Source organism: Bos taurus, chromosome 26, assembly GCF_002263795.3.
Source record: "Bos taurus isolate L1 Dominette 01449 registration number 42190680 breed Hereford chromosome 26, ARS-UCD2.0, whole genome shotgun sequence".
NCBI lineage: Eukaryota > Metazoa > Chordata > Mammalia > Artiodactyla > Bovidae > Bos > Bos taurus.
Genome location: NC_037353.1, coordinates 44,990,032 through 45,015,498, shown reverse-complemented (window position 1 = coordinate 45,015,498; position 25,467 = coordinate 44,990,032). Strand labels below are relative to the sequence as shown.

The following is a 25,467-nucleotide window of genomic DNA, read 5'->3' as shown; positions in this document are numbered from 1 at the left end:
CATTTCCTTCTCCAGGGGATCTTCCCAACCCAGAATTGAACCCAGGTCTCCTGCATTTCAGGCAGATTCTTTACCGACTGCGGTATGAGGGAAGCCCAGAATGAATGTCTTGAAAGAATGTGTGCTCCGTTGTGCCTGACTCTTTGTGACCCCATAGACTGTAGACTGCCAGGCCTCCTCTGATCATGGAATTCTCCAGGCAAGAATACTGGAGTGGGCAGCTATTTCCTTCTCCAGGAGATCTTTCCGACCCAGGAGTCGAACCCAGGTCTCCTGCATTGGCAGGCAGATTCTTTACCACTGAGCCGCCTGGGAAGCCTAGTACAGAGTACAGAGTAGGTACCCAACAAATCAAACAGTTCAGTTGTTCAGTCGCTCAGTTGTGTCCCACTCTTTGCAACCCCAAGAACTGTAGCATGCCAGGCTTCCCAGTCCCTCACGAACTCCCAGAGCTTCATTGATGTTCATCGGGTCAGTGATGCCATCGAATCATCTCATCCTGTCTCGTCCCCTTCTCCTCCTGCCTTCAGTCTTTCCCAGCATCAGGGTCTTTTCCCTGATGAAGTCAGTTCTTCGCATTAGGTGGCCAAAGTATTGGAGTTTCAGCTTCAGCATCAGTCCTTCCAATGAATATTCAGGATTGATTTCCTTTAGGATGGTCTGGTTGGATCTCCTTGCAGTCCAAGGAACTATCAAGAGTCTTCTTCAACACCACAGTTCAAAAGCATTAATTCTTTGGTGCTCAGCTTTCTTTATAGTTCAACGTTCACATCCATACATGACTACTGGAAAAACCATAGCTGGAGAAGGGAATGGCAAACCCCTTCAGTATTCTTGAGAACCCCATGAACAGTATGAAAAGACAAATAAATAAATATTAGCTTATTTACTTATTTTCATAGATTATTCCATTTTCCTTTAGAGTAGCAAATATTGGCTCTGCCGCTTGCCAGCTGTGACTTTGGATAAGGTGGGTCTCAGTTTCAGCATCTGAAAAGTGAGAATAATCTTGTGTTAAGGATCAAAACAAGATAATTTACACTGAAGAGTTTCATCAGTCTCAGAGTATTTGTGAAGGTGAGATGGTCTTTCTCTCTCAAAGCTTCAGCCAGGCCTGGTATTTGCTGGAGATGGGAAACGGTTGTAACTAAATGTTAGTGGCCTCACTGGGTGGGATTCCATGCTGAGTGGACAGGCCTGAAAAAGATTTTCACCAAAAATATATGAATCACTGGGTTCAGGTCTGGGTCTGTACTAGGCCCTGGGATCCAGTGATGAACAAGCTGACAGAGTCTTACTCAGACAAAGCAAGGCTGTGGGCCCAAAAGGCGGGTCAGCGGAGGTCGAGGGGGACCAGTCAAATGTGTTTCCAGATTCTGCTTCTGAAGAACTTCTCCATCCACTCTGTTCTGACCATCTTTATCCACTACCCTAGTAAAACTGCCCCACTATATCGTTGCTACTACTTAATTACATGGCATATGCCATTCATTTCTAAATAATCACAAGGAATAAGAAGAAGAAATTAAAAAGTTATATTTTTACCCTCATTTCCAGTGTTTTCTTTTATTGCCAGTTTTGGATTTTAATGCCGTGCAGGCAGCAAAGATGGCCTCTGAGATTTATGCTTTTTGCAATTCGAGATGTTATTTTTTTAGCATGATTAATGTTTAATTTTATGAATGCTTTTTTAATGTTTGAAGAGAATGGCAATTCTCTACTTTTGTTCAGTAAATGCTGTATACCTATCAAGTCAAGCTTATAAGTCGTGCTGTTCTAATAACCTTTGGGCTCACTTTTGTTAACTGGATCTGTAAATTTCTGAGAAATGTCTACTCTCATTTTCCCATATATCCTATCTCATCTGCTTCCTCGTATCCAGGAAATCACTATCATTGCTTTTTCTTCTCAGTGTTATAGAGTTAGTATTTTAAAAATTATTTTACCTACCATGTCTAGGGCTTGGGGGCAAGACAAAAAATAGATACCTATACCCAATGAAACGTCCCTTCTCTTAGTATTCTATGTGTCCAAAACTCATATTATAGCAAGGGCCTGTGTTTGGGAAGGGGAGGGGAGGGCGTCTGCACAAGAATTCCTGAAGAGGCACTGCAGCTCCTGTGCGCACACACGTGATACAGAAGGCAGGCGGAGTTGGCGGTTTTCTTTTAATAGTTTCTTTATTTTCGGCTATACCAGGCCTGTGTTGCTTTTCTCCAGTTGTCGCAAGCGGGAGGTAGTCCCTAGTTGCGATGCACTGGCTTCTCGTCCTGGTGGCTCCTCTAATTGTGGAGCACAGGCTCTGCGGCACAAGGGCTTTAGCAGTTGTGGTTTCTGGGCTCCAGAGCCCACGCTCCATAGTTGTGGTGCTTGGGCTTAGTTTCTCAGCAGCACGTGGGATCTTCCTGGACCAGGGATTGAACCTGCATCTCCTGCATTGGCAGGCGGATTCTTTACTGCTGGGCCACCTATGGGAAGCCCCCACACTGGGGTTAGATTATGGTTCTTAGCCTAGGTCTGCATTCACCAGCTGGGCCACCTTAGCAAGGTATGTCAAACAACAAGCTCAGTTTCCTGGTCTGTAAAATGGGGGTAATGATAGGAATGGCATTACAGGGTGGTGGGATTTCATGAAATAATAGGTAGGAGGCGCTTAGAAGAGATCAGGCACAATCAAACCCCTGGTAACTATCTCAGAGAGATAGTCACGGTTCTGCAGAGCATTTCACCAAGCACGGAGGATACAAGAACAAGATGCAAGCCAGTGCTCTGAAATCTCTTACTGTCTGCCTAGCTCAGCACTGAATACCATTAGATGCTTAATAGATATGTTTGATTATTAGGCTGAGTAGAAATATAGTTCTTACACTTGAGGAATTTCCACTCTAATGGAGAAAAGAGAACAAACAAAAACCCAAATTCCCAAGAACACAAATTAGATTTACATAAATAGGCACAAATATATTGTAGCAGTTACAGTCTGAGGGGTTGCTAGAATAATTAGAATAATCCAAACAAAAAAGGATTGGCTCTGTAAATTCACCTCCAACCTAGAATCCGTTATAGGTTCTTTTAAAATACAAAGATAAAAGAAGGCCTGCACATGGGATATATTTAATATGTACATTTATTTAAAACTTTCTTTTATGAGTGTGAGAGACAAGACACCAAAAAGGTGCAAATAAATATATGAGAACAATTTCATCATGAGCCAGCACTCACTCAGCATCACCTGAAGGCATGCTTTGTTTCGCAGATGTTACTTTGAAAAGTTTTCCTATTGCCTTATACCAAGTTACTTGTCAATTTCATCCAAGCTGCCTGGAGACATTTGAATCTGTGGCCCCTTCAAAATATTCTGAAGTTGCCTCCATTCCCTTTAGAACTTGTAGAATCATTCTGTTGAATATATTCAGCTTATCTTCAGTCAGTTCAGGTCAGTCACTCAGTCGTGTCTGACTATTTGCGACCTCAGGGACTATAGCACTCCAGGCCTCCCTGTCCATCACCAACTTCCAGAGCTTGCTCAAACTCATGTCCATCACATCGGTGATGCCATCCAACCATCTCATCCTCTGTTGTCCCCTTCTCCTCCTGCTTTTAATCTTTCCCAGCATCAGGGTCTTTTCCAATGAGTCAGTTCTTCGCATCAGGTGGCCAAAGTATTAGAGCTTCAGCTTCAGCATCAGTCCTTTCAATGAATATTCAGGACTGATTTCCTTTAGGATGGACTGGTTTGATCTCCTTGCAGTCCAAGGAACTCTCAAGAGTCTTCTCCAACACTACCGTTCAAAATTCTTCAGTGCTCAGCTTTCTTTATAGTCCAACTCTCACATCCATACATGACTACTGAAAAAACCATAGCTTTGACTAGATGGACTTTTGTCAGCAAAGAAATGACTGCTTTTTAATATGCTGTCTAGGTTGGTCATAGCTTTTCTTCCAAGGAGCAAGCGTCTTTTAACTTCATGGCTGCAGTCACCATCTGCAGTGATTTGGAGCCCCAAGAAAATAAAGTCTGTCACTGTTTCCATTGTTTCTCCATCTATTTGCCATGAAGTGATGTGACCGAATGCCATGATCTTAGTTTTCTGAATGTTGAGTTTTAAGTCAGCTCTTTCACTCTCGTCTTTTACTTTCAACCAGAGGCTCTTTAGTTCCTCTTCGCTTTCTGCCATAACGGTGGTATCATCTGCATACCTGAGGTAGTTATTGATATTTCCCCCTGCAATCTTGATTTCAGTTTGTTCTTCATCCAGAGGATTTTTTTGGCTACACTGCTTGCAAAATCTTAGTTCCCGGACCAGGGATGGAACCCAGGCCCCAGAAGTGAAAACCTTGAGTCCTAACTATGAACCACCAGGGAATTCTTTTTGATCTTTTTGAAAACCAGAGATCTTTCTAATCAGTTGTGGTGAATAACAAGCATGATCAAGATGATAATTAATTCCATTTAGGGGTCAAAATGAAACATGAATATAATGTGATCATAAAATCTTCTGATTATATAATGCTCACTGTATACTAAACATATATATTAATCAGAACATCAGTTTATCTGCCTAAATACCAATTTTAATTAATCTTTATGAAAGAGCTATGTGAGTGAGCAGCAGAACTGGGATTAAAACAGAAGCAACATGACACAGACTGTACGCTCTTACCCACGATAAGACTGTAATTATTGTAAGTAATTAGACTGATTTTCCTGTGTGACTCGTAGACTGGTTCAACCTCGTGGCAGCACTGGGTTCTCACCAGCAGATGCCGTAAAACAGAAATGCCAAGTGCTTGTCTTAGATTAGTGGAAACTTGCAATGGAGATATGCCGGCATTTTAAGTGCATCATAGCTGGGTTTCAAGATTATTGGGTTTCAGTCTACTTTCCAGTGGTGGTTTCCTTTGGAAAAATTATTTGGCTTTTCTCCTGTTTCCTTATTTATAAGAGGCAACTAGCATCTGCCCACTCCCGACTTTATGATGACGTGAGGAATAATTATACGCTGTGTGCCTGGTTTTGAAGAGCGCCATGTTAGAGACATGATATTCATTAATTATGTATTAGTCTTTATTGCGTACTTTATGCTCCTTCTGAGACTATATTTTTGACTTCTCTCACTGATGTTGTAACAAACAGTGGAATTAGTTTTCTTTGATCATTGCCTGTAGTGATCAGATAAAATTCTTTCCTGAAATTCTCAAGGGCCACTTGTCAGAGATGGAGCAGCATACTGGATTGGATGGGACTTGCTCACTTCCCAGAAAGAGACGGAAGGCAGGTCAGAGAACTCAGTCACCACTAGGGGGAAGAGCTTTGGGGGAGGGTGCATAAAGAGAACAGCCAAGCAAACCCAGTGTGTCTGGGGGGCAACCATGCCTGCTCACCCCAGATTTGGGAATTTTGGGTATCCAGCCAGGAGGATGGGTTCCAGTCAAAACTTGGAAGGCAGTGGTCCTTGTCCAGAAGATCTGACCATGAACTCCAGGGTAGGATTAGGGCAAGATGCAGGCCCCGTGGAAGGGAGGTCAGCAAGAGATAGATGAAGCTAGAGTGCCAAAGTGCCACCCTAGAGTGAGGAACTGGGCTGTGGAGCAGGGCAACTGGCTGTCACCTAGTAGGGAAACTGAGTCAGTAGCCTATTCAGAGAGCTTCATGCCAACCACAGCAAGGGGGGAAGAGGTGCTGTGGCTCAGAAGCTGCGTGAACCCAGAGTTCTACTCAGAGGCAAAGGACTCTGGGGCTGGTGGCCATGAAGCCCATTCATACAGCTGGTGTCAGTGGGGATAAGAAGCCGCATGCCGGCCTCCAGAGACCACCCGCAAAGGCTGGCCCACAGAGGCCAGCCAGAGAGGGTCTGGCTCTCCTCTGAGGGGGGTTGGCTTGGAGCGTGGGGTGCGCCACTGCATCGCACAACTCTGAGGCCGTGTCCTCCTCACTGCAGTCCGTGTGAATTGTGTCCACCTCTCCCCAGCCCAACCCCTGCCGCCGTGCAGTGCACAGCCTTGCAGGCTTTAGGCAGTGTTCCTGGGCCGCGGTACCTGCTGGGAGAAGCCATCTGCAGACATAATTGCTGGCAAATGGGGGCACAAGCCAGGAACCAGCACTCTGCCTCCATCCACAGGCGACAGGCAGTGCCAAGCGGCCAGACACCACATTCACTTATCTTTCACTTTGTCTTATCTGGCCCTGGAGTGAGGGAGGAAGAACTTTGTAACAAGAAGGAAGAACGAATACTGGGGACATGGAAAAGAAGGTACGCAGACGCCGTGCCTTACTGGTGTGATTTTCCCACAGGCTCAATTCGCTTTCTGCCGCCCATTTTTCATTATACTGATTTCTGATACACAAGTCGAACACTGTTATACTGATGTAACAGAGGTATAAAGGGCACTTTTTATCATGGACCTGTTTATTCCTATCATGACTCTGCTTAAATTCTGTACTTAGGCTTTCCTTTTATTTTTAAAATGAGTCCTTGAACATGAATGGTCATGGAAAATTTACTGTAGTATAATTGCATGTAATCCTCGAACTTCATCCAAAAACAATTCCCGGGTAGCAGAGAACTGTCATATTCAGTTGTGTTTCTTCATTACAACAACCTTTGTGGGGGGAGGGGAAGCAATTTCATCTGCTTCATTTTCATACAAAGTAGAAGACCCATTGTGCTTTTGTGATTAAGTTCCCTCCCATCAGGAGAAAAGAGCCTGTCGATGAAATGTGCATTGAACCCAAATGGAAAAGTTAATTCAAAATAAAAAGCAATGATTATCTTGTGTTTATTAATGAGATAAATATTTAATAAAATATCTCTGTTTTCATCTTTCTATTTTAAAACATGGCAATTTAAAAGCATTTTTGGATGTAATAGCACATTAAGAGCTTGAGTTACTAATTGGATTAAGTACTCTATATTTCTCAACCAAGTGCCTCTTGGCCATATCTTCACAGAAATAATGCAGCAATCTGAGTGACAAGAACCTCATCAAACCCCCTTTGCCTGTCTTGGGATAAAGGCTTATCTGAAAGTTAGAGTCCTAAGGCAGAGGCTTCATGGGTTGTGCTGGGAAATTGTATGGTATTGTGATGTTAGATTTCATCAACTTATAATTTGGAGTTTGAAGATATTCAGGTTTTAGCAAGAATTTTTTTAGCCCTCTTGTACCCTTACCAGAAATCATCAGCATCAGTGGGCTCAGAAATTCTCTTGTCGGGAACCTGAGTGGCATATCAGGCTCAGAGAAGGCTGAGCCTGGTCCCCAGTCACTGCCGCTCTGGCAAGAGTCACTCCTTGTTTGTACCTCTACACATCTTTGATCTCCTGGAGGAGGGTACGGCAATCCACTCCAGTATTCCTGCCTGGAGAATCCCACGGACGGAGGAGTCTGGAGGACTGCAGTCCATGGGGTTACAGAGTTGGGCCCGACTGAGCAGCTAAGCACAGCCCACAGCGCATGCATCTTTGTATCTCTCTTGCTCGTGTGCCCATTTCCTTTTGTATTTTCTGGGAAGCACCATAGCCTAGTGGAAAGAATACACATTCTGAAATCCTGTAAGCCAGATTCAAATCCTATTTCCCTTCAAATGGGGTAAACCAACAAGCTGAACACTCAGGGAAGAGTTGCAGGTCAAGTCCAAAGGCAGACCGCTGGCAGAATTCCCTCTTGCTTGGGGGACATTAGTCATTGTTCTAGTCAAGCCTTCAACTGATTAGATGAGGCTCTCCACATCACAGAGGGCAATCTGCTTTATTCAGTGTCTACCAAGTTAAATGTCAGTTTCATCCAAAAATCACATTCACAGATATAGCCAGAATAATATTTGACCAGTCATCTGGGCACTGTGGTACAGCCAACTTGCCACATGAAATTAACCGCTGTGGGGTGATAGTCAAACATCTGATAGCGGTGATGTCACTGACATCCTAAGTCAGAAGTGGACTCAGGCCATAACCAACCAGCTCAGCTGCTCTATGTGACCCTGGGCAAGCCACTCAATCACTGTGTGCCTCAGTTTCCTCAGTTTTAAAAGGCGGGGAACAATCCCTACTCCCCAGTCACTGAGAGCCTTATATAATACAGCTGGCTCAGAGCTGAAATACATTTGAGTTCCTTTTCAGGGCACAGAGCATGTGTTTTCCCGTCTGCCTGTTGCAGTTATTTAAGTTATAGTTGTTACAGTTATTTTGGTTTCTGCTGAATTCATTTGCTATTAGACACATAGTTTATGAGCACATACTATGTGCCAGGCACTGTTCTGGATGGGGGACCCAGCACTGTGAATAAACAAAGCAGAGCTCCACTCTCTGCAGCGTATGCGCCAGTGGGGCGGGGAGGGCAGGCAAGACAAACAACAAACAAGTCAACAAAACAACTTGAGATCAGTGCTGTAAAGAAGATACTTCGGGACAGTGGAACAGAGGCAGGAGCAGGGGAGCTGGTTGGAGGCCTCAGGAAGGAGGTGACGTCTGAGCTGTCCTGTGAACAGGAGGGAGGAGCCAGCCTTGAGATGCTCCCAGGGCTGTGTTCCCAGCAGAGGGGACCACAGGTGCAGAAGCCCTGAGACATCAAAGAGCTCAGTGAACACCAGGAGAGAAGAAAAACAGCATGCTGGCTAAGAAATGGTCAGCTGGCAGAGAGCATTGGTGGCTGAGATCATAGACATGGGTGCTGCAGAGACGGGAAAGGCTGGCAGTTCTTGTAGGGTCTTGTAGGTCAGACTAAAGGGTTGGGTTTTATTCCCAGTACACTGGCACCTACTGGAGGGTTTAAAGCAAGGAAGTGATGTAGAAAGATTTTTAAAAGACAACACTAGCCAGTGTGTTGTGGAGTACTGCAAGAAGCAACTGTGGACATGGGAGGACTAGTTGGTAAGCTATTTCCCCAATCTGGGTAAGAAATAAAGGCAGCTGGGACCAGCTGGGAGCAGCAAGATGGAAAGAGATGCGTGGATTGACAGTGTAGTTAGGAGGTGGAGCCATTTGTGCGGGAGAGGCAGGTGAAAGATGAGGAGAGAAAGAGTGAGCTGGGTTTAGCTTGAGCAGGTGGCAGAGGGTGGAGCGATTCTCCAAGTGGTAAAAGCAAGAGAAGAATTACACGAGTTTCTTCCTTCATATGATGCTGGGTGTATGAGTTGGGGAAGGATGATGCAGATTCAAGAGTTCTGTGTGGCCATAGTAAGTCTGAGATGCCTGGAGATGCCAAGCCCAGTGCATGAGCACAAGGGGAGAGGTCAGGGCCAAACATATAAGCCCAGTATCTCATCAGCCTCCAGGTAGCACTGAAAGCCATAAACTAGATGACATTAGCAAGGGGTAGGTAGGTAAAGAAGACAGTGTGCTAAGACTGGGATTCTGGTGGAGGAGGGAGAACCAACCAAGGAGACTGGGAAGAAGCCATCAATGAGTGAGGTGACCCAGAAGCCACAAGAAGAGAAAAGACGCTTTCCAGGAGAGAGTGGTTAACTCTTAGATGCCGTTAACAGGTCCAATACTTTGGCCACTTGATGCAAAGAGCCAACTCATTGGGAAAGACTCTGATCCTGGGAAAGATTGGGAGCAGGAGGAGAAGAGGGTGACAGAGGATGAGATGGTTGGATGGTATCATTGACTCAGTGGGCATGAGTTTGAGCAAACTGCGGGAAATAGTGAAGAACAGGGAAGCCTGGCATGCTGTAGGCCATGGGATTGCAATGAGTTGACTTAGTGACTGAACAATAACAACAGGTTAGGCGAAATGAGGACAAAAAAGATCATTGTGTTGGGCAGTTTGGAAGGTCTTTGGTGGCCCTGACAAGAGTAACCTTAGGGGGCCACTGGGGCACAAACACAGCTGGCGAGATGGCCAGGGAGAGGATGGGATGGGAGGAGGGAGACACATGCGTTGACACACCTAAGAAGCTTGAATGTGATCAGAGCAGAGTGAGGAGTCTGGGGAGTCAGCAGAGGGCTCTAGGAGGTGGTGTTTGCCATGGGAGATATTCATCAAACATGCCTAAGTGCTCATGGAGATGATCAGATAGAGAGAGAAAGTGGTCCTACAGGGGTGAGGGAGTGGAATTGCATGATGAGGCAAGAGGGGCGGGGAGGCAGAACACAGGGAGGAGAGTAGCTTTCTGGAGAAGCAAGGGCACTTCTCTCACAGTGGAAGAGCAGAGGTCAGAGTGGGTCCCTGTGCAGGGAACTGCTGGGGACGGGAGGGTGTGCCTTTTCTCAGGGAAGCAGGAGGCAGTTAGGAGTTTACTGCATTTAAGGATCAGAAGAAAAACCAGTATAGCCAGAATATTGTCAGCAAGTGGGAGAGTATTAGTAGGTGAGGTCAAAGATGGGGAGGGTAGCAGATAATGGACAGTGAAGAGTTGACATAGTGAACAGGGAAGAGTGCTGAGGGAGTTGAGAAAAGAAAGAATAGCATGAGATGGTTGTTTTGGAGATGAAGAAAGGTGAAATGCCCAAGAAGCCTAGGAGGATCATCAGGGAGTGCTGATTTTGAGGGCGGAACTCAACCCAAGAGCACGTTTCAGCTGTTGAGTGTTGGCCTGGGGTGAGCCGATGGCTGAGCATCACTGCAGTTTCTGATTGGCCAGGCAGGTGAGGAGATGTGGAAGTAAGGCAGGGAGCAAGTGGAACTTAAGCTGGGTGGGAGGTGTATCTGCCTCCAGAGCAAACAGATGAAGCTCAGAGAATTCAGCTGGAGGAGAGTACAATGAATGTACTATTTGCAGAGATGGGATGGTCAGAACCACAAGGGGTGAGACCAGCTCCAGTCAAAAACCATTCCTACCTCTAGAGCTGTTGGGGCAGATGGAGGATTGGTGCCATCAGGTCTGGCAAGAGCTTGGAAGAGGGATGTCCCATGGCAGCTGCAACCACTGACGCCACCAGAACTGTGATGAGGCAGGGATGGAGCAAGACCTCTCCTACCCTTTACCTCTCTAGTCTCTTGAACTTCCTGTCCATTGACCCAACTGGAAATCAGAAGGCAAGGACACCAAGTATGTGCTCCCCAGAGGTCAGATCACAGAGCAAGAGGTTGGGGAGAGGGTTAAGGAAAGAATTAACCCAGGAAGAGAGAATGGGCAGGAGGAACATGATGGATGATGCACAAATATCCTAGTGACAGCCCCCAGCTAATAGAAGATGAGGCTGAGAATGATGTCATCAATTCTTTTCCTCCCACGAAGTTTAGCACAGGGCACTTCATGTAAAGACCCAGCAAATGTTGGACCCAATCAGATAGTTGATGTGATTAAGTGCTCAGGCTGCCTCCACTGCATATGGTTAGTGACTTATGAGATAAGCATCACCTAAATGCACTGTAGGTCTCAAGAGCCCTGAATTCTTACCTTCTTTAAACCCAATAACCCCATATCTCATACTTGAATCAAGTGAATAATTTAAAGTGCATATTTAAAACCTCTTACTGCACAAGTTAAGTCGCCATGCAAGTTATAATAGGAAAAAAATAGCAAACAGCATGTCTAGAGGAACGGGAATGGCCATGTAAACTATGGAACACCCCCTACAGGGAATTTTTGGAAATGTATAAAATGATATCTACAAAAGATGTATAATAACAATAGTAAAAGTATATCTTGTGTTGTTCATTGAAAATGCAAACTTGCATCACAATGAAATCTAAATTATGGAGGGGGAAATACTGTATACCAGAAATGGAGTGGGGAAAATCCCACAAAACTGAGATTATATATGTGTTTTTCCCTTTTTTATATATTTTACTATATATTTCAAATCTTCAATAATTTTATTCTAAAAACATATCTTTAAGGAACCAGTGAGAATCTGGAAGTAATGACATCTTTTGCAAAAGCATCCATGGAATTTGGCAAATCAAACTTTTCCAGCATTTCCTCTCTCTACCTGCATTGCTTGTGGATATATTTTGTCTTTTTGTACCTAGGATTTCAATTCAGAAAGTCTTGCTTCATATGCTTTAGAACTTGGCTGATATAGTATTTGACACTTGAGATTCCAATATTCTGTAGCTCCAAACATGTCCACCCCAATATAGAACACCTAGTGAAAAATCTAGAAGAATTTAGTTGGCCATTAAAGTTCAGTGCAGTGCAGTTCAGTTCAGTTGCTCAGTCATGTCTGACTCTTTGTGGCCCCATGAATTGCAGCACACCAGGCCTCCGTGTCCATCACCAACTCCCGGAGTTCACTCAGACTCACGTCCATCGAGTCAGTGATGCCATCCAGCCATCTCATCCTCTGTTGTCCCCTTCTCCTCCTGCCCCCAATCCCTCCCAGCATCAGAGTCTTTTCCAATGAGTCAACTCTTCGCATGAGGTGGCCAAAATATTGGAGTTTCAGCTTTAGCATCAGTCCTTCCAAAGAACACCCAGGACTGATCTCCTTTAGAATGGACTGGTTGGATCTCCTTGCAGTCCAAGGGACTCTCAAAAGTCTTCTCCAATGCCATTAAAGTAGGTGATATCTAATGTTCATGAGTTTCAGTGGATAATGCCACTGCATATTTTAAACATGGCCTAAAATGAGATGAAACAGAGATAGGGTGTCTGTCCTGTTTTTTAAACTACTTCTGTTGGGTCTATATTCTGTTGGGTCTCACTTCAGGCTGTTAGAGTCCATAAACTAGATGGCTTATAAACAACAGACATTTATTTCTCCCCATTTTGAAGACCAAGATCAAGGCACTGGCAGCTTTGGTGTCTGCTTCATAGCTGGTATCTTCTTGCCATGTCTTCACGTGGCAGAGGAATGGAGGGACCTCTCATGGGTCCCTTGTACCAGGGCACTAATCCCATTAATGATTAAGTAGCCTAATCACCCCTCAAATACCCCTTCTCCTAATACCATCTCTCTGGGGGTTAGGTTTCAACACATGAATTTGGGGGCTGACAGAAAATTCAGTCCATATGGGGACTTTCTTTGAAGAAGCACCAAGGCAGTCACATGTGAAACAGCAGGAACTGGGATCCTTCTTAAGCTATGAGCCCTTTTAAAAACTTGATTGGTTGATTTTAGGCTGCGCTGGGTCTGTTGCTAGGTGCAGGCTTTCTCCGGTTGCGGTGAGTAGGGGCTAGTGTTCACTGAGGTTTGCAGGCTTCTCACTGCGGTGGCTTCTTCTATTGCAGAGCACGGGCTCTAGATGAGCAGGCTCGATAGTTGTGGCACAAGGGCCTAGCTGCCCCACGGCATGTGGAATCTTCCCAGACCAGGGATCGAACCTGTGTCCCCTACACTGGCAGGCAGATTCTTAACCACTGGACCACCAGGGAAGTCCAGCCTCTCAGCTTTTTTACAGGCTAAGGAAACTTACCAACTCTAGGGAGCCCATAGATTCCTGGCAACCTCAGATCCCCAGGTGGGCCAAACCTCTTTTCATTTCCGGTGTTGGGGAACAATTTGAGTTTGTGTCAGCGTGTGCTGAACGCTCAGAAGTTGTTCCACGCCACATCCATTTAAGTGGATGTAACTTTTTATTATTACAGCCACTTATTTGAAGGCACATAATACCATCTGGAAGGGTTTTTCCAGGCAGTAGTAATTGATCACTCTGGAATTCAACTATTAAAAAAAAATAAAGACATGGCTTTAATGTTTAGCTCTTGTCTCTCACGCTTGACAAGAATCCTCTTCATCCTGTCTGTGATGTGCTTCTCTTTTGTGTTTCAGTCTGAAAGAATAAGTCACTTTGGGTGAAAGGTGTCTAGACGTCCAGAAACTTCCATTCATGCAGACTTCAAACTATCACTTGGGAAAGTTGCCAACATTATTTGCTGTGTGTGCCCTTATTTCAGAGTCACGGGAGGTCTGAAGGAGCTTCCAGCGTCACATCCACATAACCGCCGCTTAGTGAGCAGAGCTTCCTTGCTGTGAGCCACGTGCTGGATTCTTCTTATGAGTTCTAGTGTGTTCCCCTCGTTAGCCTCCCTGAGTGGAAGGTATCCTCCCCATTTAAGGAAGAGAAGGTTAAGATTGGGGCTTCCCTGGTGGCTCAAATTGTAAAGAATCTGCCTGTAATGCAGGAGACCCAGGTTCGGTCCCTGGGTCAGGAAGATTCCCCTGGAGAAGGGAATGGCTATGGGGTCTCAAAGAGTCAGACATGACTGAGCAACTGAGCGTGCACACACAAACACACACAGGCTGAAATTTAGAGAGGCCAAATAACTCACTAAAAGCTCCCCAGGTAGTGAGTGACCGAAGTGGACCCCGTCTGGCAGAGTCGCAAACTCTGTGTGCTGCCTGCTTCTTCAGCATCCACCCCTGAGTGCCTGGGGGCCAGGAGCCCCGCATGACCAGGGACACGTCTGTCATCAACAAAGTCAGGTCTGGGTCTACTTATCCTGATGCAGCAAGGGAGGACGTTCATGCCTCCGAAGTTCGGGGAACCTCTCAACAGGGAAAGATGAGCTTATGCTGGGGGACTGTAAAGATGGATTACAAAAGGGGAGCCAGCTTCAGGCGTTCACTGTCAAGATACGGGGCAGTCAGCAGCTAGTACCCCGCCCATCTTTGTTCAGCGGGGAAGGACTAAAGTGGGGTGGGGACTGTCAGTAGCAAGAGAGCAGCAATCCCCCAGAATCACCCAGCAGAAGTCTTGGGGGCTGAAATACAGCCATGGATAGAAACCTCATTATGCAGCGTTGTCATGACCAGTTGGAAACGCTGCTTGTATTTCAATGGAAACTTCACAGTCTTCCCATCACAGGGCTGAGTTTCACTTTCTTAAGTAAAAACGGTATGACTTACCCCACAGTAGGTATTGGGAATGTAGCAGGGAACATGACATGTTCTCCTCCTCTCAAAAGGTTAGCAAAGAGAGGGCCAGGGAAGGGGGACACATTACCGAAGGTGATTTGTCCCCACTTTGTAACCAGGCTGTAGTCCTAATTGTTAAAATCTGCTGCACCCCTTCCACCCATCAGAAATGTTTGTGATGGTGAAATTTAAAAGGCAGCCCCACGACCACTGCCCTGGTTATCAACTGAAATGGTCTCTCAACAGAACTAATGGAGCAGTCCAGCTCTATCCACCTCCCATTCTTCCTTACTGTCCCCAGGATGAGCTTGCTAATATCCAAACTGTTGTTCAATTGCTAAGTCATGTCCAACTCTTTGTGACTCCCACCGCCCCTGGATCCTTGCAAGAAGGCTGTCTCCCCATCCCATGGGCTCAGAGCACCAGCCACACTCAGTGGCTCAGAAGCGTGGCGTCATTTGTTTCGTGTCTGTGTCTCATGCAGGACACCTTCACGTGCCCCATGACGACAGAGGTGGTCTGTCGTGTCCACCCCAGTCCCCTGATGCCCAGCATGGTGGGGACACTGCCTGACACTCAGTCGATGCCTGATGTAGATGAATGTCTTCTTAACTGCGTGCTCACCTCCCCACTCAGATGCCTGCCCGTAAGCATTCCATGTATTTTCATCTCTATGTCCAGAAATTAGCCCAGAAGTGGTCATGTAGTAGGTACTCTTATTTCCTATAAAATGAGTGATTGAACATTTTCCCCTTTGATCGCCCAATAAGTCATTTTAGAACCATGAAAAGGGAGTAAAATAATCCTATGTTCTTTTACTTGACTTGAATAGAAATTTTTAGTCTCTCCAAAATGTCATCGTTTCAAGTCTCAGCAGGCATACAAAACTTTTGGAAGCTCACTGCTTTGAGTTTTCATCACAGTTCAAATCACCGTGCTCCATGTAAAATGGAATTTGTATTTCTTGATCAGTATGGGGCCTTAGGCTCTCAAAAGAAAAACATGGCATCTCTCACTGAAGACGCTTTAACTCTACATCTGAGCGGAACTACTCCTCTCCTCTCTGAAGGAAGTCTTTGAAAAGAAGTCATTGAAATTACTGACCTAGCAAATAAACAGAGCTACCCTAGACTTAACCTTCATTACTGGGCGCATAAAACCTGCATACCCTATTTTCTGGGAAGACGCACAGGATGTAAATGCCCTTCCAGCTGTGAGCCCTCTGGAGAGCAGGCCTTCAGCTGTTAATCTCTGCCCACTGTCTCCAGCATCAAAACGCAGCCTCCGAGACATCTTGAACAAGTAAATTACTGGGGAGCTTGAGTATGTTCTTTAACAACTACTTGCTCTAAAGAGGCTGACAGTTTTAAACGGGTGCATTTCCAAGTGACCTCATCAGATGTTTCCACGAAGATGTAAGCAGCCTCGAGTCCAAGGAGCCTGCAGAGCAAGTATGAGGAGCACACAGGCCGCCCCGCCGGGGGCCCGGGCTGACACCCACACCTGAGGGAGCCCCCTGGCACGGAAAATCGCTCTTTGGAACATGTTTCTTTCGGGTTTTTCTGTGATTCTACAGAACCCTGGCTTTTCCTCATCTGAGAAGTTAATATTGCTCCTAGTCAGAAGTTTTCCTAAAGTGATCAGATGAGCTTTCACAAATGCGATCCTCTCTATTCCATCCCGATTTCTTTTACTTTCTCTTCCTGCTACTTGAACATCGTGGGCTTAATTTTTAAGATCTCAGAGGAGAGCAGAGGCTCCAGAAGAAGGGAGGGTATTTCATGCCACTCTTGGGAAGACTCAAACCTTACATCCAGTTTTTTTAAAAGAAAACTCTTCAAAACTGCGAAGCGTGAAGAAGTCGGAAACTTCTCATCCTGGTTTAATAACCAGAACGCCTTGGCTTATTCCCATTCAGATTTAGTTAGCATTCTCAACCCAAAGAAACCACCCAGACTCAAAGACAAGGTAGACTGGTCACTAATTGAGCCTTGCTTCTCTCTTCCTTAGGGTCTGAGGTTAACTACAAATGTGCCAGTGGCTAACTAATTAACCATCTAACGAATGGTGGTGGCTAGGGTCTCTGGATCTCAACCCAGGAGAAGGGCACAAGTGGCGAGACAATTGCACATCCCCAAATCTGAGAGACGAAGTCAAGGAACTGCATGCGTGCAACTGTGTCTCCAAGGCTGTGACTGTTTGTCCAGGCAATCAGTGGGCGATTTTGATGGCTCTTAGTTTGATAACACTCTGAATTTTGCAATACCAGTTCCCCCAGTCATTTTCAGTGCCGGATAGGGGGACATGTCATCCTATATCACTACTTTGAAGTCACCCAAATAAAATATTTATGAATTTCTGGTTACAACGCTTCTAAAACACTCTGTGATGGTCAAGGGCAATTTAGAAAAAAATTTCTATTTGTCCAGTCTTAGTTTTGGAAAGGGGTGCTACAGCAGATGGACATGATATTAATGAGTGCATTTCAATGCTGTGGAATCCCATGGTATCCTAGCTTATTACAAGGCTGATGCTGGACACAGAGTAGCTGTTTGCTAAACGCTTGTGCAATTGGCACTGATTAGATAGACCATGGGCCACAGCCTGTTCTGTTGCACCTGTCATGTAGAGAACAAGCATCACATACAGCTCACCCAGGAGGTGATGCTCCCCACCCACTGGAGCTTTACAAATGAAAGATTTCTAATGCAAATGAATTATATATTATACTTGAATAATGGACAGTAACCGAATAACACATTATCTCCATAAATATGTTCAACCAAAGCCTTAAGCATTATTCTTATTTACTAAAAAAGTAACCACAGAATTCATGTTAACGTAGCATTTTATGGAGCACACTACCTTGCATTTGTTTAAGAAAGTCAACTTCCTGTCCAGAATGTATAAATTTAGTAGACCTTAAGGAAGAAGGTTGTGTGTACGTGTGTGCCTGCTGAGCCACTCAGTCGTGTCTGCCTCTGTGCAACCCCATGGACTGTAGTCCGCCAGGCTCCTCTGTCCATGGGTTTCTCCAGGAAAGAATGCTGGAGTGGGCTGCCATTTCCTTCTCCAGGGGATCTTACCTACCCAGGGATCGAACCTGGGTCTCCTGCATTGCAGATAAATTCTTTCCCTACTGAGCCACCTGGAAAGTCCCTGAGGAAGAAGCTTATTAGTATCTAACTCATAAGGTGCAAGAAATATCACAAGTTAAATGTAATGTCCCAAAGCCAGATATTGGTTAAATACAAAATATTTTAAAAATCACTTCTAATATTTAGATGTCAAACAGGATAATACATGCTGATTGTATTTTCATTTAGTTTATCTTACATGGGGATGAGTTTAAAACCAAATGGAGTGAGAGTGGGGAGAAGCAATTTAAGAAAATCAACATATTAAAAGGCACCTACCATGAGTGCAGTAAATACATTATTCAGCAGCAAGTTAGTGAGGCTGTATTTGCTTCTGAAGTTCTTACCAGAAAGAATGCTTTCTCCCTTAATCTGTCGTCTGCTGCCTGACTTTACCCAAGCAATTGTGACTTATTCTACTGATCAAACAGGCTGAGCAAGTTGATTATCTATGCATGGATGCTTCAGTGTAAAAGACATCTCGGGAGCAGTTCAACTTTCTAATTTTTAAAAAACAAAAGGGGCAAAAGAGAGGAGGGAATGGAGCCACAGGGCTTAATATCCAACTAATGAAATGCTAATGCACACAAATAAATTTTGAAAGAACACAAACATTGCTTTGAAATTAGTGATACCTCTTCCATTGTCTGAAAAAATGGAAGATTGAAACCTGTATCGCGATGTTTACTATGTTTAATTTTCAATTGTTTCTTTGATGCCTCAGATAGAAAGATTTGCACCTGCAAAGAAAAAAGGCTCTGAACAGATTGCAAACACTCTGCAAACACTTCATCAGGAATGTTAGTTGTCAGCATACCCCCAGCACAAGGGAGCCTTGATGATATCTTATATGCCTTTGACTCCTTTTGATTAATAAATGCAAACAATTTTTCTCAGTAACCTCTGTTGCAATCTCTGCATGACAATCAGGGACAACCTCTGGTGAAGGGAGGCACTGGAGTCTGTTTTCGGTTCTTCGGCTGCAGAATAAATAGTTGATGTTTAATGCCTTTTGACAATTAGAGAATGAAGTCTCTGCAGCTATGCAATTTCAGCAACTGTTTATTATTTCTGTTCCCTGCAATGAAAGATCAATGTTTACGATAATTTTAACTCCACTCTGGGTGGACAATTTGATTATTTCTTTCCCAGAGTTTCATGTCCTCTTTTATTGAATTCTTGGGTGCAAATATCACTGGCTTTTCACAAAATGGATTTGTGATGTTTCCATCAAAACAATGTATTGAATGGGCATTATAAGGAAGCCAAGTGTGACTCTCATGGAATATTCCATTGTTACTTCCCAAGGCAAAGACAGCAGCTGAAACCTGTGAGAAAGTCGAGTTTGGTCCTGCTCGAAGCCCCGTAGTCTTCCTTTGGGAGTGCCTTAGCAAGATCCATGACTTTGCTGTAGGTATCAGGGCAGCAGGGCACTCTGGAATTGCAGATTCTAGACTTCTCTGCTGCTGGGGAGCCTCTGCACAATGCGGAGGTGGTGGACAAGGGCGGCAGGGCTGTGGCATTGTATAGCTCCAGGAGACACGTTCCAGGGAATCGGGACAGAACAGTGGCCCGAGGCTGTGCGATGCACTCGGAGCTCTGGCAGATTTGTGTAAAGCTCAAGAGGTCAGGCATGCCAAGGACGCCAGGGTACAGAGGAAAAAGCCTGAAGCTTAGATACTCTGGCGTACATGGGTCTGGATCCAGGGGTGTGACCCTATGGCTTCTGCCAGTCGTCCACTCATCTTTCCCTCACTTAGTGATTCATTCCAGTGGTCATGTATGGATCTGAGAGTTGGACTATAAAGAAAGCTGAGCACCAAAGAATTGATGCTTTTGAACTGTGGTGTTGGAGAAGACTCTTGAGAGTCCCTTGGACAGCAAGGAGATCCAACCAGTCCGTCCTAAAGGAAATCAGTCCTGGGTGTTCATTGGAAGGACTGATGCTGAAGCTGAAACTCCAATACTCTGGCCACCTGATGTGAAGAACTGACTCACTGGAAAAGACCCCGATGCTGGGAAAGATTGAAGGCAGGAGGAGAAGGGGACAACAAAGGATGAGATGGCTGGATGGTATCACCAATGTGATGGACATGAGTTTGAGTAGGCTCTGGGAGTTGGTGATGGACAGGGAGGCCTGGCATGCTGCAGTCCACAGGGTCTCAAAGAATCGGACACGACTGAGGGGCTGAACTGAACTGAAGTGATTCATTCAGTTATGCAATACATGTTCACTGGGTCCTCCCAATTCGCCAGTCGCCCGGGGCAACGGTGGGGAGCTGGTGGCCCAACGGAAAGGAGAATGAGTTGGTACATGTTTAGTCAGTTTGGGCTGCTTTTGCAAGATGATGCAGACTGGGTTACTGATACACAACAGAAACTTATTTCTTTCAGTTCTTGAGGCTGTAATACCTGCTCAGGGTGCTGGCATAGTCAGGCTAGGGTCCTCTTCTGGGTTGCAGATAGCCATTTTCACATATCCTTATGCGGAGGAAGGGGCAAGGGAGATTTCTGGGGTCTCTTTTATAAGGACACTAATCTCATTCCTACAGGCGCCATCCTTATGAACTAATCACCCCCAAAAGCCTCTCCTCACATGAGAGACTTGCATTTCTTTTTCTTTTATTTTGGCCACACTCCGCAACTTAGGATCTTAGTTCCCCTGCATGCATGAAAGCTGTGTCACTTCAGTGATGTCCAACTCTTTGAGACCCCACGGACCGTAGTCCGCCAAGCTCCCCTGTCTGTGCAATTCTCCAGGCAAGAATACTGGAGCGGGTTGTCAGGCCCTTCTCCGGGGGATCTTCCTGACCCAGGGATCAAACCCAAATCTCTTATATCTCTTGCATTGCAGAGAGGTTATTTACCACTAGCGCCACATTGAACTCATGGACAGTAAAAGCATGGAGTCCTGACCACTGGACTGCCCAGGAATTCCCCTAGAGGTTTGTATATCAACATATGAATCCGGGGTGGGGGACACCCTCGGTCCATAACGTCAGGCTGTGGCTGGGAAGTGGACTAAGGACTAGACCGAGGCCTGCTCAGCGCATTGGGAGCTTGGTTTGAGTGCTGGGAGGGAACGCTGCTCAGAGATGGGGTGTGGTGGGGTGGACTGAGCTGCCCTGTGGCCAAAGGAGGCAATGCCGACTTCTTTGACCAGACCAGGCCAGGAAGGCAATCAGAGCATTCGTAGGGCCTGTGGAAGTTGGAGCATTAGGCAAGTCACTGTAACCACTGTCACTCTGTCTTGAAACAAGGGACAATAATTCCTGACAAGAGACTGGTTGGGTGGCTTTAATGAAATAGTGTATCCAAAGCAAGTATAAAAGAGGATGTGCTAACAAATGACAGATGTAATGACGGATAGTGTTATAATTAATCTCCACTGGGCATAGCAGTTTCATGAGACTCTCACTTGGCCAAATACCGTATATTCCTCTCCATCTCTACACTATTTAATTTCTTAGATTTGTCTTAATGGCCTTGGCATCTGTATATTTGTTACCATAAGTCAGCTCAAATAATTTTCAGAAATGGATGGGATACATTGTAAATAGAATTATCTGGGATAATAAGTAGATTTCAAGACCTGCTGATGAATTGATCCATCCATCTTATTTTCAAGGTGCTTTCTATTCAGAAAAAGATAAAGTGTCTGGGAGAAAAATAAGATGGAAGACAGAAGAATCTCAGTTGTAGATTATTATTTCTAGTTGGATGAACTGGTAGGAAGAAGTCCGCAGACTTTATGCACGACGAGACGGCTGTGCTGTGAATGTTCTGCTATCGTTGGATGAAGCCGTGTCACGTTCCAGCCAGCAATCAGTGTGGCAGGGGTTCAATGTGAAGAGTGACTGCAGGTGATAAATACTCCATCCTTCATACCCAGAGCTGATATTTGGGCCTGCCAACGCTTGGATCCACTGGCACTTTCTGACCCATGAGATCGGGACTCCAGGTGGCTGTGGGCAATGAGGGGCCAGCTTATATGGTATCAGGTGGGGCCCAAGAGATGTATTCTCCTAGAGGATGGGCTTGGGAGGGAGTGTCCTAGAGCAGGGACCAGGCGAGCTTAAGCTTGTGTCCCGTCTGCCACTCACTTTCCAGGGGCATGACCTTGCTGAGAAAGACTGAAGAGGCTAAATCCTCTCTCAGCCTCCAGTTCCCTGTCTGTAAAATGGGTGAAAATAACACCCACCTCAAAGGTGGAGTTAAGATCCTTGCTGAGCTCCTCGTCCTTACTCTGGTATACAGTTAATATGTAATAAAAACAGTCTTTTGAAGAAAGATGGTGATAATACTCCCGAATTTGCCCTGGTTGATAGCAGATTTCTACTCATATTAGAAGCTATGGAGATGTCTTTTTTTTTTTTTTTAAGATATTTATTTGCCTGTCCTGGGTCTTAGTTGAGGCACTCGGGACCTTTGATCTTTGTTGCAGCACACGGCATCTTTAGTTGAGGCATGCGAACTCTTAGTTGCAGCTGGTAGGATCTATTTCTCTAACCAGGGACTGAACCCAGGACCCTTGCATTGGGAGCACAGAGTCTTAGCCACTGGACCGCCAGGGAAGTTCCTAAAGATGTCTTCAGAAAACACACTTTAAAGCAAATTTGAATTAAGGAAACGAGATGGTGGAAGCCCTAGTCATCTTGGATCTGAAGCAGTGAGTGAACACCCCACGTCCTTTTGCCGGGGGTAATTACCCAGGACAGATGCATTTGGCTGACGCAGGTCTGGCCTTGACCCGGGCAGCAGGGATGGTAGGTATTGATTTTGGCTGGGCCATTCTTGGGTGAGACTGAGGCAAGAAGGGAATCACCAAGGACTGTCTTCTACGAGGTGTGCCCCCAGGGTAGAGAAAAACTCCATGTAACCCCTGGTAATAAGGCCTGTGTACACCAGGGGGACACCTCCTTCTGTCCTCAGGACAACCCCTAAGGAACTATTCCTATTTCCGTCTCACAGATAAGACTCAGGACACAGAACAAGCAGAGTGAGGTTTGACCCCTGCGGGGTAGGGGTGTGTTCTGTTAGTCTTGTCCCTCCCCAGGCGGGTACTGAGCCCTCAAAGGCATGTTCTGATGGTACAGGCAGGGCTAGCATGCCAATGAAGACATTCCACAGAGATGAGCTACATCATCGATTTTATTTCATAGTTATCAACGCCAGTGTAGTGAGAAATAATATTAAATGTATAGCAATAGATAAAAAAGACCTTTAGAGGAGAGAGCTAATTAAGGAGTAAGGCTGGATTATTTAAAAGAAAAATTGTTCGTATGAAAGGAGATACCCTCAGAGCAGCCGACAGAGGAGTGAGGAAGTCAGCTCTCCGGGTAGGAGGAGAATGTGCAGCCTTCGCAAAGTGTTGATCTGGGACACGCAAATAATAGAAGAGTCTGCGGTCATTATGGATTGAGCCCGCCATGGGCTCCTGGTGTGAACTTGTTATCGGAGTATTTTATAGTCCACCTGACCGAAAAGAGCAACTGGACTGTGAAATGATAGAGCAAATAAAAAAAGCCGTAAAAGAGCCAGAGTGATAGTAATGGGAGATTTTAAGTACCTGAGCACAGAGCAGAGTGCATTAAGTGGATGAAATAAAGCTTGAAGCATGTGTGGAAGAGGCTTTGGGGATGGGAGAGTGGGAGGCGGGGAGGAGGCTGGCAAGGAGGGAGGGGAGTTTCTCCGGAGGGGACTGTTTAGCTCAGGATCTAACGTATTAGTACCTAACACGGAAGGTATAATTAAAATCAGCATCTGCATTAGCATGCATGTTCCCGCTGCTGGTCAGCCCAGTCCTTTTCTCTCAGCCTCTGCTTGCAAGAGGGTCTTCTAGACCCAGCTTTCTGCATCCGTAGGAGGTTCCAGCACAGCCTCCAGTTCGTCCAACCCACACCTCAGGCATTTTGGGGGTGACTGTGTTAGTCTCTCTGTCATGTCCAACTCTTTTCAACCCTATGGACTGTAGCCCACCAGGCTCCTCTATCCATGGGATTTTCCAGGCAAGAATACCAGAGTAGGCAGCCATTCCCTTCTCCAGGGGATCTTTCCGACCCATGGATCAAGCCCAGGTCTGTTGCATTGCAGGCAGGTTCTTTATCATCTGAGCCGTGGGGGGGACTGGAATTCTAAGATCAATGTCAGCATTGATTCCTAAATTCAACACGTTGCAGCCTTGTTCAAACTGCACTGTTTAGTGTATATTTCAGGAGAAGGCGATGGCACCCACTTCAGTCCTCTTGCCTGGAAAATCCCATGGGTGGAGGAGCCTGGTGGGCTGCAGTCCATGGGGTCGCTAAGAGTCGGACACGACTGAGCGACTTCACTTTCACTTTTCACTTTCATGCATTGGAGAAGGAAATGGCAACCCACTCCAGTGTTCTTGCCTGGAGAATCCCAGGGATGGGGGAGCCTGGTGGGCTGCCGTCGATGGGGTCGCACAGAGTGGGACACGACTGAAGCGACTTGGCAGCAGCAGCAGCAGTGTATATTTCAAGTTTACATTACATTTCTGGATTATAGCCTTAAAACATGTTTCTGAATAAGTCTCAGAGTGAGTGCTTCCTGTACCAGTAAATTATTAAATGCCTTTCCTCAAGATGATGCCAGGTCAGTCAAGCGTGCTGCCTGCCCTGGGGGGCTCAGGCTGTAGGACCAGACACCCAGCACTCACAGGTGCTAGGGCAAAGGTAGGCCCCAGAAGCCCCATGACAAATCCCCGGTGACTGGTGACAGGTAATGAGCGAAGCCATGAGTGCATGGAAGGAAGGGAACTAGGGCAGGAGGAAAGCCACTGTCACTGTCTCTGTTTTCAGGATGGTTTGTGAACCGAGTTGTCGCCCGCCCTGGGGTAAGCCTGATCCAAACTCTCAGTCTGGACATCGAGAAAAGAATCCCAAACCAATAGCCAGCTGGTAGGCCCAGTGTGGGTAGATGCTCAGCCCAGCTGTAACTGAGAGTGCCATGCACCACACCAGCAGTCCCCAACCTTTTTGGCACTGGGACCCGTTTTTGTGGAAGACAGGGGTGGAGGGATGGTTTCGGGATGTTTCCAGTGCGCCACATCTATTGTGCACTTGACTTCTACTGTGTCACTTCCCCGGTGGCTCAGACGGTAAATCGTCTGCTTACAACTTGGGAGACCCAGGTTCGATCCCTGGGTCGGGAAGATCCCCTGGAGAAGGAAATGGCACCCCACTCCAGTACTCTTGCCTGGAAAATCCCATGGACGGAGGAGCCTGGTGGGCTACGGTCCCTACTGAGCGACTTTCTTTCTTTCTTATTTCTATTATTATTACAGTGTCACATATAATGAAATAATTATACAATTGTCACTTGCCATTCACTGATCAGATTTTGATGCGAGTCTGCAAGCAGTTGCGGTATTACCGTCTCTGTGCAGTCAAACTCTTTGCTGATGATAGTTTGCATTTGCAGCCGCTCACCAGCATTACTGCATCAGCTCCACCTGAGATCGTCAGGCACTGGATTCTCATAAGGAGCACGATTCCTGGATCCCTCACATACAGTTCTCAGTGGGGTCTGAGCTCCTATGAGAACCTAATGCCACCACTGAT

At 45.8% G+C, this 25,467-nt stretch overlaps 1 long non-coding RNA gene across 1 annotated transcript; it reads right to left on the bottom strand.

Moving 5' to 3' along the window:
• Positions 1–871: 871 nt before the first annotated feature.
• On the bottom strand, positions 872–18,271 carry LOC112444513 (uncharacterized). The gene is made up of 2 exons (XR_003032845.2): positions 18,164–18,271; positions 872–990 (listed from the first exon to the last, which is right to left on the bottom strand). It is a non-coding gene; the product is annotated as an uncharacterized lncRNA (long non-coding RNA).
• Between the last annotated feature and the right edge of the window lie 7,196 nt (positions 18,272–25,467).